The sequence below is a fragment of the Camelus ferus genome, chromosome 31 (genome assembly GCF_009834535.1).
Source record: "Camelus ferus isolate YT-003-E chromosome 31, BCGSAC_Cfer_1.0, whole genome shotgun sequence".
Classification (NCBI taxonomy): Eukaryota; Metazoa; Chordata; class Mammalia; order Artiodactyla; family Camelidae; genus Camelus; species Camelus ferus.
Window position 1 is genome coordinate 5,039,784 of NC_045726.1, and position 12,626 is coordinate 5,052,409.

A 12,626-nucleotide genomic window follows, 5' to 3' on the forward strand; every position below is an offset into this window, starting at 1 on the left:
TCTGTGTGCTAGATAATCAAGGTGTCACACTTCGAATAAGAAACAGAGTCTGTTTACAAGTCTTTCTGACGCAAAAATCTGTGGTCTTGACTTTCCCCATCTTCTACTGTGTTATTTATTTATGCTTTGAATGCACGGCCTGGAAGATCAAACACTCGTGTCTGCATGTCTTGATGTGGCCGTTTCTCCAAGACACAGCAGACTAATGGGCCCCTGAGGGAGGCAGGAGGGGCGCTCGGCAGGTCTTTGCCACTGTGCCTTTGGGACAATGCGCTTTCCCACGTGTGTTGGCTCTGGGGGTGAGTGGAGCCAGCGTGCTCTTCAATTTACATATGTTCAAACTCACCTTAGCTCAGGGAGATATTTCCCCTCCATTTTAGACAAGAAACAGACTGTGGTGGTGGTTTTGCATCCTTGGGATTTGGCTAAGCTGAGATGACCTTTTCCAGCATCCCCTTCCCTGGGTGGTCCTCAGTGAGGTGGGCCCCCGGAGGACTGCGTGTGAGATCTGGGAGGGGAAACTGAAGCCACAGCCACCAGCCCCGGGATGCAGTGTGGACCGTCGGTGCTGCTACGGCTCACGTCCTCTTAGGGCCCCACCTGCTGGCTCGCCTGTGGCCGTGGGGCCAGACGCATAGCAGCCCTGGCTCCCGGGGCTCGCAGACCCCCTCCATGTCCTCATCAGCTCCCGTGACTGTGTAAGGTCTAATCTCACTCAGGCATTTCTTACCGACCATCACTCATCACAGCTTTACTTCCTGATTGAAACCTGCATCACACACCTGCCAGTTTCCATACAGCTGATCTGTGGCCGAGCTCCCAGCTCCAGCCTAGCTGCTCTCGCCTCTTCCCCAGCGTGATTTTTTTACAGCAGCAAGGGGAAGGAAAGTTCCCTTCCCTGCCCGTGAAGAATGGCAGGACTCTGGCACTTTCCCCAGACTGAGTCCCTGCTTTTTCTCTTTTATGGGCAGAGGATGAAAGGAAACGCATTATTACTGCTAAAGTTTGCCCTGTACCACCGGACAGTCAGCGTTCCAGATGCCTCTCCATTAGATACCACTTATTAACAAAGTGAAAAAATAAGTGTCCTGGGCGTGAAAGCTCTTTATTATTTTTCACGTGTCATTGTAAAGCTTCTTCATATCAAATTACACAGTCACTCAAAATGTTCATCTTTCCTGAACGCACCTTTGGCCACTATAATCTATCTGCATCCAGGTGATTTTAGTCTCTCAAGTGGTTGAGAAACTTCTTTCCTGGGCAGTTAATCCCATTTATGTTCTGAGTGACCAGTCTGTGTGTTCTATTACCTGGCATAATATCTCCATTGTACGTAACATATATTTGACTCACAGCTATAATCTCACCACAGTGTTGTTTCTCACTCAATTGTCTTCATGGTCTCCGATTTCCAGAGGGAATCTGCCTGGAACTTGGCAGCAAATAGCTACCTAAGGATATTACGCCTGCTATAAGCTTTCCTCAGCTTTTATTCACGGCATCTTCACATTGTCAGTATCTTTATATTTTACTTAAAATCCTTGGTTTATCCATGTAGAATGTTAACAAGCCAATCTGCCAGCTCCCAAGCCCCAATATCCAGCCAAGAATATTGATCCTTTAATGATAGAATAATTCATAGTTTCTCTTATAAACTGTTTGATGAGGATTTTAGAGACAAAAGATGTTTGCCACAGACAATAGGCACTTTCAGGACTTAAAAGATGATTAAGCTGAAGTGCACGTGTTGCCTGCAGAAGTTAACAAAAGCATTTGATTCAGATTCTCCGTGTGCACTAAAAGCATTTCTTACATTGAGAATCTCCGTGATTTTCCTAAGAGCAGATGTTGATGAATTTCCACATGTTAGATTTCACAGCAACCGTATTTACTTTATTTTATACCTTTATACAAATCAGAGGAAGCCTGAACGTTTTCTCTCTTAATTGAATGAAATTATACCTAAAGGTAGTTTTCTGGCTGGAATATAAAATTGTCTCCTGTGAGTCCCACCTCCCACCTTGTCCATGCACTGTAGCTGGTAAATGAGAAAGGACCACTGGGATAAAATAATCCAGGACTCATCTACCTTAAAATAGTCTCCGAGTTCCAAGTTCCCTGGACCCAGATTAGAAACAGTATACAAAAATGCCAGAAATGTACACTTCACATACATCTTTGAGGACACTGTTTTAAAGTTTCCTTTAAATACTTTAAAAATTTGAAGTGCACAGTGTGCGGTAGTTAGAGGTCTGTTCTCCACACCTGGCATTCTTTTTTTTCCCCCTAATAAAAAGGAGGTTAAGTCTTGTAGAGACTTCTCACTGACTCTCCACATCCTTTTTCTCTTTTCTCTATGGGAATAACATTTTCAGCTAGGCCTGTGGCCAGTGGGCATAAACAATTCATTCTGCAGTCTCTTTTTCATATTAGCTGGTCCACGTGGCTAAGTCTTGCCCAATAGGAACGCACGCATTTTCCTTCTGGAATCTTCCACCAGACGCTCTGGCACAAGCCTATGGCCCTCTGCCTTTCCCTTCCCTTGTTCCTCTGTCTGTAGTGTGGATGCTGCCACAGTGGACCCCGAGGATGCAGGCTGCACCTTAGAAAGGATCTGACGTTAAACCGAAAGAAGCCTGGCCTCAGGGATTTCCTGGAACAAAGACAGGTAACCCACCCAGGCAGGGTGTCAATCTCCACACTTTTGCACGAGAATACTAATTCTATGGCATATGATCACTTTTTAAAAAATGTTAGAGTTTATCTAATGCACAGCACAAGTTAATTCTCACTGGTGCAGGAACTATAAACTTCACAAGAACTATCAATGATGCCTTTGCTTCTAATATACCTGATTTTTGTGGTTAGTATGTATTTATTACCTGGAGTACCTAATATGTTGAATATAACCACTAACCATCTGTCAAACCAAGTTTCTAGGACCTTTATTGAAATGAAGGACAGTGTCTAGCCTGTCAGCTATACATCAAAGCAATATGAGTTATTTATATAATTGAGAGGAAGAGGACAGTTCTTCCTTCAGCCAGTTTAAACTAGATTCAATTCATATTTTTTGTATAGATACATAGAAGGCTGTCCAACACAAAGCAGGCAGTCACCATTAATAACAGCCAATGTGTTATTAGCGCACCATGAGACATGCATCGTTCTAAGAACTTTTACATGATTAATACATTAAATCCTTATAAAACCTTTTGAAATCGAAAGCACTTTCCCCTCCTCTGACCAGCTCTGGAGGGGATTCTCAGTTAGCTATTTCACTTCTCCTCAAGGGCATGATGGAATTTCTGGTCCCCCTTCCTCCACGGGACCTGGGGGAAACTCAAGGGAACTGGGTCTCCGCTCATTCCCTGGACTCCTTCTTGCACGTTTATCAAACCCGTTGGTTTGATAGAAGCCAGTGGAGCAGTTTCCTCTCGGGGTCTAAAACTTAAAGGAGGGGAAAGCCCCTTTCTCTTCAAGTTCCTTTCAAACTACCTCTAGGAACTGGGCTGGAAGTAGACAATCTGGGGCTTACATCTCATCACTGGCTTTCTGAGATCTCTCCGGTCATCACTCCCATTTCCTGGCCCTTCAATGGTGGGTCATTATTAATTATTTCCCTCTGCTTTCTGCTGGGTAGGGATCTCCGTGAAGCCCTGGTCTCTCCAACCGCAGACCCATGGCTTATCCTCTGTCATTCCCACCTGCAGCCAGAGCCCCTCCCTGGGGCACATCTGGTAATGTCACGAGTCTTTGCAGAGGCCATCCCAGCCTCTGATATAAAACACTGACATTCTGTGTGCAGAGTCTAAGGGTGCAATCCATCGCTCATTGAATAAAACTGTTCCTACGGTTAAAAAAAAAAAAAGAAATGCCTCTCCCAAAATAGAAGCAACAACACACATGCTGAAACACTCAGAAAAATGATAGAGAAAGTGCAGGGATGGGAAAGAGCTGGATGTACCTGAACCTACGTTCTTATATTATCCAGTGCTCAAGCACATCGTCTTCCTAATGAATCACTTGGAACATCCCCTGGCCCTTCGGAACCCGGCCCTGACGTCTGCGCACTCTCACTTAGCACAGCCCCCCTTGCGCAACACACGTGGCCACACAGAGCTTGTTTCGATGCTGAAAAGACACGGATCCCTCCAAAGAGCTGATCTGTTCTGACTCTAATGATGTCCTCAGCTTGCGCTGGTCACCACTTCACGGTCATATTACACTCACAAAGACTGAACACGGCTTCAAGTTTCAGTTCATCTGAGAAGGCTGTTCCTGACCTGCTCAGGTCGACTCTGCTGCTCCTCCCTCTGAGCGGGGAGAAGCAGACAGATTATCACTGGGTCTCTTCACATCAACTGGAAGGATTGGTTTACCTTAGAGACGCCTCCTTTAAAGAATTTACAAATTCCTTACAGGAAGAGAGTGGCTTAATCTATGTGTCTTTAGTGTCTAGCAAAGCACATAAACTATCGTTGATTTTTTAAGAAATATTTAATTAAAAGAGAGCAAGGAAAACTTCTAATCCAGGCAAGATGGTCTTTACTCCTCCTCTTTCATTCCTGCTCCCTCCTGCTCCCTCCTGTTAAGCACAACTATAAACCCTGAAAACCACACGAGAGGCGGCGAAAGGAAAACTAGTGAAGGTGGAAAGAGGAACGTGAACTGGCCTGAGGTGCCAGGACTGGAGAAGCGTCACTCCAGCGGAGTGTCATGTGTCCCCCAGCCCAACAGAGGACGGCGCCCCTAGCCTGGCACTGCCTACCCAGCCTCACAGTGGAAGGCGGCCCCAAAAGGCTCCCTCCTCCTCCAGACCAAATGGGACCCTCCCCGACGGCACAGGGGGATTTGGCGCCACTGTCAAGGGGGGTAGCTAGGAAGTCCCGCTAACCGAGGAAGCAAGTAGAAAAAAATAAACAAACAAAATGGCAGACTTAAGTACTATCATATTAATAATTGCCTTCAATGTAAAAAATCTAAATAAACCAATCAAAGAGGGAGGCTGGCAGAGCAGATTAAAAAAAATATGACCCAGCTGTAAGCTGTTTGAGAGACATTCACTTCATACCTAATGACGTAGGCACATTAAGGTAAAAGTCTGGGAAAAATAATATTATGGAAAGATTCATTGAAAAAATAGAAGTTGCTACATAATATCTGATGAAGTAGACTTTAGAGAAAGATTTCTACTGACAAATGTTGAATGTTACATTTAGTAAAAAATCTTTGATGTTGCCTTGACAGCAGGAAACGGTCTGTACAGTGGCGGTAAAATAATGGAATCAAGACACAGCTGCAAATTGAATGCCTAAAAATAAACTCAAATAAAACAGCAAGTCCAGGCTTGGACCCTGGGATTTTCTTATAGAGTACAAGGATTTGTGTTTTATTATTTGGCTTTGCAGCAGACGGAAATGTTTAAATAACCTATGGCTTTCACTGCACAGCAAATTCCTCCTATCTGAAAACAGATAATTTAGAAAGAATTTATTATGAATCAGTGGAGCAACATTACCTCTGGTTCATTCCGTTTGTTATTACACTTTCCTTAAAAGTGCCAAAGGAGGGATTTAAATTTATTACTGCTCATTAAACCTGTAAAAGCCTGTGTTAATTGGATGTCAACCTTTTTTACTCACTTACACATCGACGGACATTAAGGGCCATATGATTTACAGGCAGCCTAAAGCATGTGAAGAAAATTTGCTGTATTTACTGGCTTATGGAGAAATAAAATATGGGTCTTACTCCTATTAAACCACCGATATTCAGCATGTAATAAAAGAAGCAATCACTTTTTAAAAGACAGCATGAAGATATATTTCTTGATTTAATTGAAACATTGGAGTTTAAACCATCAGGATCTGCAAGAAAGGGAACGGGCTGTCCTTAGAAATGTATTAGAAAGCACGCGTCCGCCCTCAGTCTTTGCTGGATTAACGAGAACCGCAATCACAAATCATAACACACACACGCAATGTCCAAACACAGAAGTGAACCACGTTTAAGTCTTCAAAGGCTCGAAAACCTATTATCCTCCGTAACGACCATTGATACTTCGCTTTGTAATTCTATAGAGAGCTTTACAGATGTAAGTCTTCGTGCAAAGCAAAGCAAGTTTTATGTAATTGTTTTGACAACCACAGAAAAAGCAGATCAGAACGCTACTCCATCCAGTCAGCTCCTCTTGAAAACCTTTGAAGAATTTAATTCCTTGGGAATTATTTTGAGCCACATAAGCAGTTAGTACAGAGTAGAAATTCAGTAACACCAGGTGTCTGGTTACTGCTGTCATCTGTGAACAAGAGAGACACTAGACAGGAAGGAGGGAAAAAGGGCCACCCTCACCTGGAGAGTGAACTTCTGCCAGAAGTCATGAAATTTTGCATTTCTTTAAATTTTTTTATTGATACGTAAGTGCAAAAAAAAAGACAAATCGCAAGTGAATAGCTTAACGAATTTTTGCAAATGGAACACACTCTTGTACCTGCGTTTAAGAAACAGAACATTAACAAAAGCCTGAATCCCCCTGACGCTTCCTGCCGGTCACTGCCCACCCCCCACCCAAAAGTAATCCCTAACCTCACTTCCAACACCACAGCTCAGTTGTGAATGTTAATGACAAAATAAAACCTTACCAGATACTATTTTCCATATTGAATCATTAAGTTATGGTCTGTTCATTCCCATTTCTATTTATTACTCCAATATGTGAATAGACAACAGTTTATTTTTCTGTATCTATTTTATAGACGAAGGGCATCGTGGTAACTTTCGGTTTGGAGCTATTTGACAGCAATACTCCTAGAAGAGCACTGACGTCTCTTGGTGAAGATGTGTAAATATTTCTTTCGAACATGTGTGCTGGAGTGGGGTTGCTAGGTCACACCCTAGGCATATTAAGTATATGTAACTTTCCAAGTAATTATATAAAATTACAGCCATGCTAGGAACGAATGAGAGGACTTCCTTGTTCTTGCCAACATTCAGTACTTTTCCTCTTCTCTTCTAATAATTTCTTACTACAATTGATTTGCATTTCCTTGAAGACTAACAAAGTAAATTTTGAGATATTATTGGCCATTTGTATATTTTCTTTGGAAAATGCATGATCAGTTTTTCTGTTTGTGAGTCTGGCATTTATGATTGACTTTCAGACATTCATGATACATTCTGGATACAAATATTGTTGAACATACGGATTGATAGTATTTTATCTCACTCTGAGGCTGGCTTTTTCATTTTCTTAATTCTGTCTTCTGATGATACAAATAATTTTTTCTTTATAGATTCTAGCTTAACTTTTGTTGCAGGTTTGTTTCCAGAACACAGCAATAAAGCAAATATTGCATTAAAGGGAGTCACACAGATCTGTTGGTTTTCCAGTACATATAAAAGTTATGTTTACACAGTTCTGTAGTCCATTAAGTGTGCAATAGCATTATGTCAAAAAGAAAAACCCAATATACATATCTTAACTAAGAATTACTTTGTTTATAATATGTTCCAGCAATCCCACACCTGGGCATATATCCAGAGAAAACTCTAACTTGAAAAGACACATGCACCCCAATGTTCACAGCAGCACTGCTTACAATAGTCAAGACATGAACACAACCTAAATGTCCATCAACAGATGACTGGATAAAGAAGCTGTGGTATATTTATACGATGGAATACTACTCAGCCATGAAAAGGAATGAAATAATGCCATTGGCAGCAACATGGATGCACCTGGAGATCATCATTCCAAGTGAAGTCAGTCAGAAAGGGAAAGAAAAATATCATATGATACCACTTATATGTGGAATCTAAAATATGATCCAAATGTGCTTATTTACAAAACAGAAACAGACTCACTGACATAGAAAACAAACCTATGGTTACTAGGGTAGAAAGGGGAGAGTGGAGGGATAAAGCAGGAGTTTGGGACTAACAGATACACACTACTGTATATAAAATAGGTGAACAAGAAGGGCCTACTGTATGGCAGAATTTATTTCATTTTATATGAAACCTGAATTATTTTATCTCTATTAATAAAACACTTGACTTTTTTTTAGTAATATCTGAAAAATGGCAAATATCTTCAGGCAGTTCAGATACAGTGAATACTATCATCATTTATCATCTATAACCATCATCTAAAAACTAGAAAAGCTACATTTGTTCTATGTAGTTATACTGTAAAAATACATGTATAACATTCAACACTTCTAACACCCATTGTATTAAACTAAGTCAGTCAAATTTACACAAATGAAGTAGATGTGGTCAGTATTTTCTCTGCCACATTATTAGAACTATATATAAATATAATTTACATGGTTTATATAATAAATATTTATTTTAGTATTTTATTCATATTTCCTACATATATTTTCCTGCTTGAGTTTAAGATAGTCCTTTCCACTTAGCTGAAAGACATAAAATATTTGATATTAGATAATGAGTGAGAGTTCCCACGCTGAGACTAAAATGCTCTGTTCTCAAGCACAATGGTGCATGAAGGCATTATTAGACACGTGAAAATTATCCAAATGTCTCCAGCTAAATTCATGAAGATATCAGAGTTCAGTAAATCGACACCTGTAGAGAAATAAATGTCCCCTGCGTGTTGGATCTATTGATTCATATTGTACATCCACTTCCGACCTCTTTTATTTCTCGTCCTATAAAACTAAAAATGGTAAACTCAAAATTACATGTTCAAAGTGACATATTCTAGGTTCCTTGACAGCAAGAGCTCCAGATGGGCTCTTAAGAGAATCTGGGGTCAGCTTTTTCCTGCTGTACTTCGGCGATCGAGTGACAGCAGGAGACTGTTTAGAAGCAGGAGCGACGTATCTGTGCTTCCAATCCTCCGTCAGTGCCCACAGGACGAGGGGCGCAGCGACGTCAGCGGCAGCTCCATCCTCGGGTGGTAGGGTCTTGTGTGTCCTCTCAGTCAGACGTTCCAGAAACTGCCCTTGACGCTCACCCCTCTGACATTCCCAACCACATCTAGGCACCCATTCCCCTGCGTTAAGCACCTGGGTTTTCAACATGCCTAGAACATGTTTTGTTTCACGTCCCGAAGCCTTGATTCGTGAGCTGAGTGGCATGATAAAAACACCTAAAAAACTGCACACGCCCAGAAACACCTGGAGAAGCGTGAAGGCTACAGATGGCATGTTTGGAAGGGAGAAACTTAAAATGGAAGAGCAGGGCTGAGCGAGTTTTGACTCCACAGAAGGACACACCATTTGAATGTCCAGGTACTTTTCTAAAACAAATCATGAGCAAGATTCATTCACAAGAGACACAATACATGACGACAGTGATAAAGATGGAAAGAATCTGACATCTGATAGGAGGAGTATTTTTGCAGAAAGGATTTAAAACTGTATTATCTGGTGTGAAATTCACTATGGTATTCTAGACAGAAATGAGAGATTACAATTAATTTAATTCTCTTCTATTATCTCTTCATAGCAGATTTATTAAGCTTATTTTAATAATCCCTGAAAGGAATGAGAGAGCCAAGTTGCCTTTTCCATTATTTATAATATTTATAGACGTCTGCTAACAAGAGACCTGTGCCACTAATTTTGAAAATCTAAGCTCTGCTTTTATTTTAGGACAGGCTAGATTATTCTACACATTATATTTTTTGATTCACCTCTAATCTTTTGTGATAATATGTCCCAAAATAAAATGGAAAGAAAGCATATTGAGAAAAAGTGACTGAGGGTTAGAAAAAATTATCATTTAACAGAATACTTTACAATTTAATTATAGTAGAATGTTATCTATTTAGGAGAAGAGGTCAAGACAATTGCCTTTACTTTCTGTATAAATAGTTAGTAACAGGCACTAGATTGTTTAATAGAAATGAGCGGCCAAAATCTGACAGCAGAACATAAATTACAGCTGACTGTTGTACGCAGGCATCCTTCAAAAAATTCAGGACAGGTAACTGGTTCTCTTGCCACTGACACGACATCGACACAGTAGGAACTGTCAGCATTTTCCTGCTTCCTTTTACATTTCAAAAATGGGAAATATTTTCTGAACATTCTCACCATTCACAATGGATGAAAAATAAATCATTATACAGAGAATCGTTAGCACATGATTTTAAGAAATATATTTATTTTGAATATTTCACTTGTTTCATAGAAAAGCAAAAGTCATACTCGGCCAGGCAGCGTGTGAGATGGAGGGAAGCTTCATGTGTCCCTGTAAAAGGGGACGGTGTGTATGTCACGCACGAGAGTCCAAACCCTCTTAGACATTAAAGCCTGACTTGTTTGAACATCACCACCACTATGGGGAGGGAATGTGAAGCCATGACCAAAATATCATGCTTTCATCACTGCCTGACCACTACGCTCTGAATATGTTCCTTTTGCTAACAGCTCTGTCTCTAAATCTGACAGGAAGAAGCAGTTTCTTTGAGCAAACGACAGCTCCAGTTCTGGGTAGGAGGTGGCGAGCGGCGTCCCCTGCGTCCGTCCTGCCGAGCTCGGCTGTGACGTCTGGACAGAGTGCGTGGAGCGGCCGCGGGAAGACCCCACCGGGGAAGCGGCAGCCGGTGAGCTGGCGAAGACGGATGCAAAGTGCCGGCGGGCCGGCGGGGAGGCCGCCGCTGACACCGCGCCTGGCGTCCTCAGCCTGAACGCGGAGCACCCGGCACCTGACGCGGCTCCGGGGCAGCCTTCCGGTTCCCGTTGGAGGAGCAGGAACGGGAGTTCCTAACGCCCAGAGACAGTGCAGAAACCCGCGTTTGTTTCCTTTCCTTTTTCTTTTCTAAATTGCATCTTAACCCCTAAGTAATCTCATGGCAGGAGCACCCACTCGCCAGACTCAGGGGTGGGGACTCTCTCTGCATCATGAAATGCCATTGCTTTTTTGTTTTTCTCTTTTTCTTTCTATCCTTTTGCTGCACGTCCCAGAAGAGGCCACAGTGACAGAAACGTACAGCAGAATGGGGCAACTAACCCCTAGCTTTTGGGCTGAAGACAGAAAAGAGAATGTTCCTGAGTACCAGAAGGTGCCAGGGAGGGATCACAGAAGTGGAGGCGCTCAGGAAAGTGATGCGCATAAAGAATTTACACAACTTAGCGGCTCACATCCAAGCATATATGTTACCATAATCAGCACAGTGAGGGTGTGCAGAACTGAGCTAATAGGCAGACCGCTGGCCGGGTCCCAGACTGGCCACAGGCAGGTAGACAAGTTGGACAGATTCAAATACACTGCAAAAGCTGAGGTGAAGCGCATGCTGGGACCACAAGGTCCACAGGATGCAGGCTGGTCTTGGTGGCCTGAACCAACAACTGTCCGTTAAAACAAAAATATCCGCCTTCTTCATAAGACTGAAATAGAAAAATATAATCGATAATGTGTCCAAGATATAATCCAAATTATGTGGCATAATAAGAACCAGGAAAATCTTAACCCACATGGAAAGGACAACCAACAGATTCAGCTAACCCAAAGGTACCGCAGAAGTTAGAATTAACAGAAAAAAATATTGTAGGACAATTATTGTACCAGTACCCCGACAAGTAGTCACTAAAACTCTTGAAACGGACAGAAAGATCATGCAAAGCAATAGAAGGTATGAAGAAGGAAGAATGGAAATTTTAGAAATGAAAAAGACAGTAAGAAGTGTAACCCTCACTAGAGGGGTTAAGGGGAATGTGGGTGAGTTGTCTGCAGGGATGGAGAGGCTCGGGTGGGCAACACGGGATATTGTACCTGGGGCTCCAGGGGGCCGACAGGGACTGTCTCACTCATCCCCATGTCCCCAGTGCTTGGCCGAGGGCGTCGGGGCAGGTGTGAGAAGGACCAACTGATCCCTGTTCCCCGGAGGCTGCCCGGGTGAGGCCCTCCATCCCCACCCCCACCCCACTGACTCGAGATGACCATCATTTCCTTTTAAGTTAAGCAAGTGTGTGTCTTTGATAATTGACCACTTACTTGTGTGATTAAAAATAGGTAAGTGAGAACAGAGGAGATTCAGTGAACTTGAAGATAATCAGTAGAAATTACCCTGTCTGAACAACAACAAAAAAAAGGAAGTTAAAAATAAAGAGCTTTAGGGATTGTGGGGTAGTAAAAAAGTTCTAACAGTTGTGTAATTAAAGCCTCAGGAGAGGAGAAAGGATGTGGAAAATATCTGAAGAGACAATAGCTGAAACTTCCCACGTTTGGTGACATACTTAAATGTGCAAATGCTCAGAGGACCTCAGACAGAATAAACCCACAGATATCAGCACCTGGACAGATCAGAATCAAACACCTGGAGTATAATCAACCTACTGAAAAAGGGAAACCAAAAGGTCCCATTCCTACATATTTACCCTAGAGAAATAAAACTTATTTTCACACAAATACCTAGATATGATGTTTACAGTAGCTTTGTAACAGTCAGGAATTGGAAACAACCAAAATGTACTTGGACAGATTAATGTAGAAACAAACCGTGTTACGTCAATGAAGTACTACTTGGCAACACAAGAAAATGAATTATTGATGAACCCAACAACTTCAGTACATTTCAAAGTCATTATGCTGAGTAGAAGAAGCCAGTCTCAAAAGGTTAGAATACATAGACTTACCCTACGATCCAG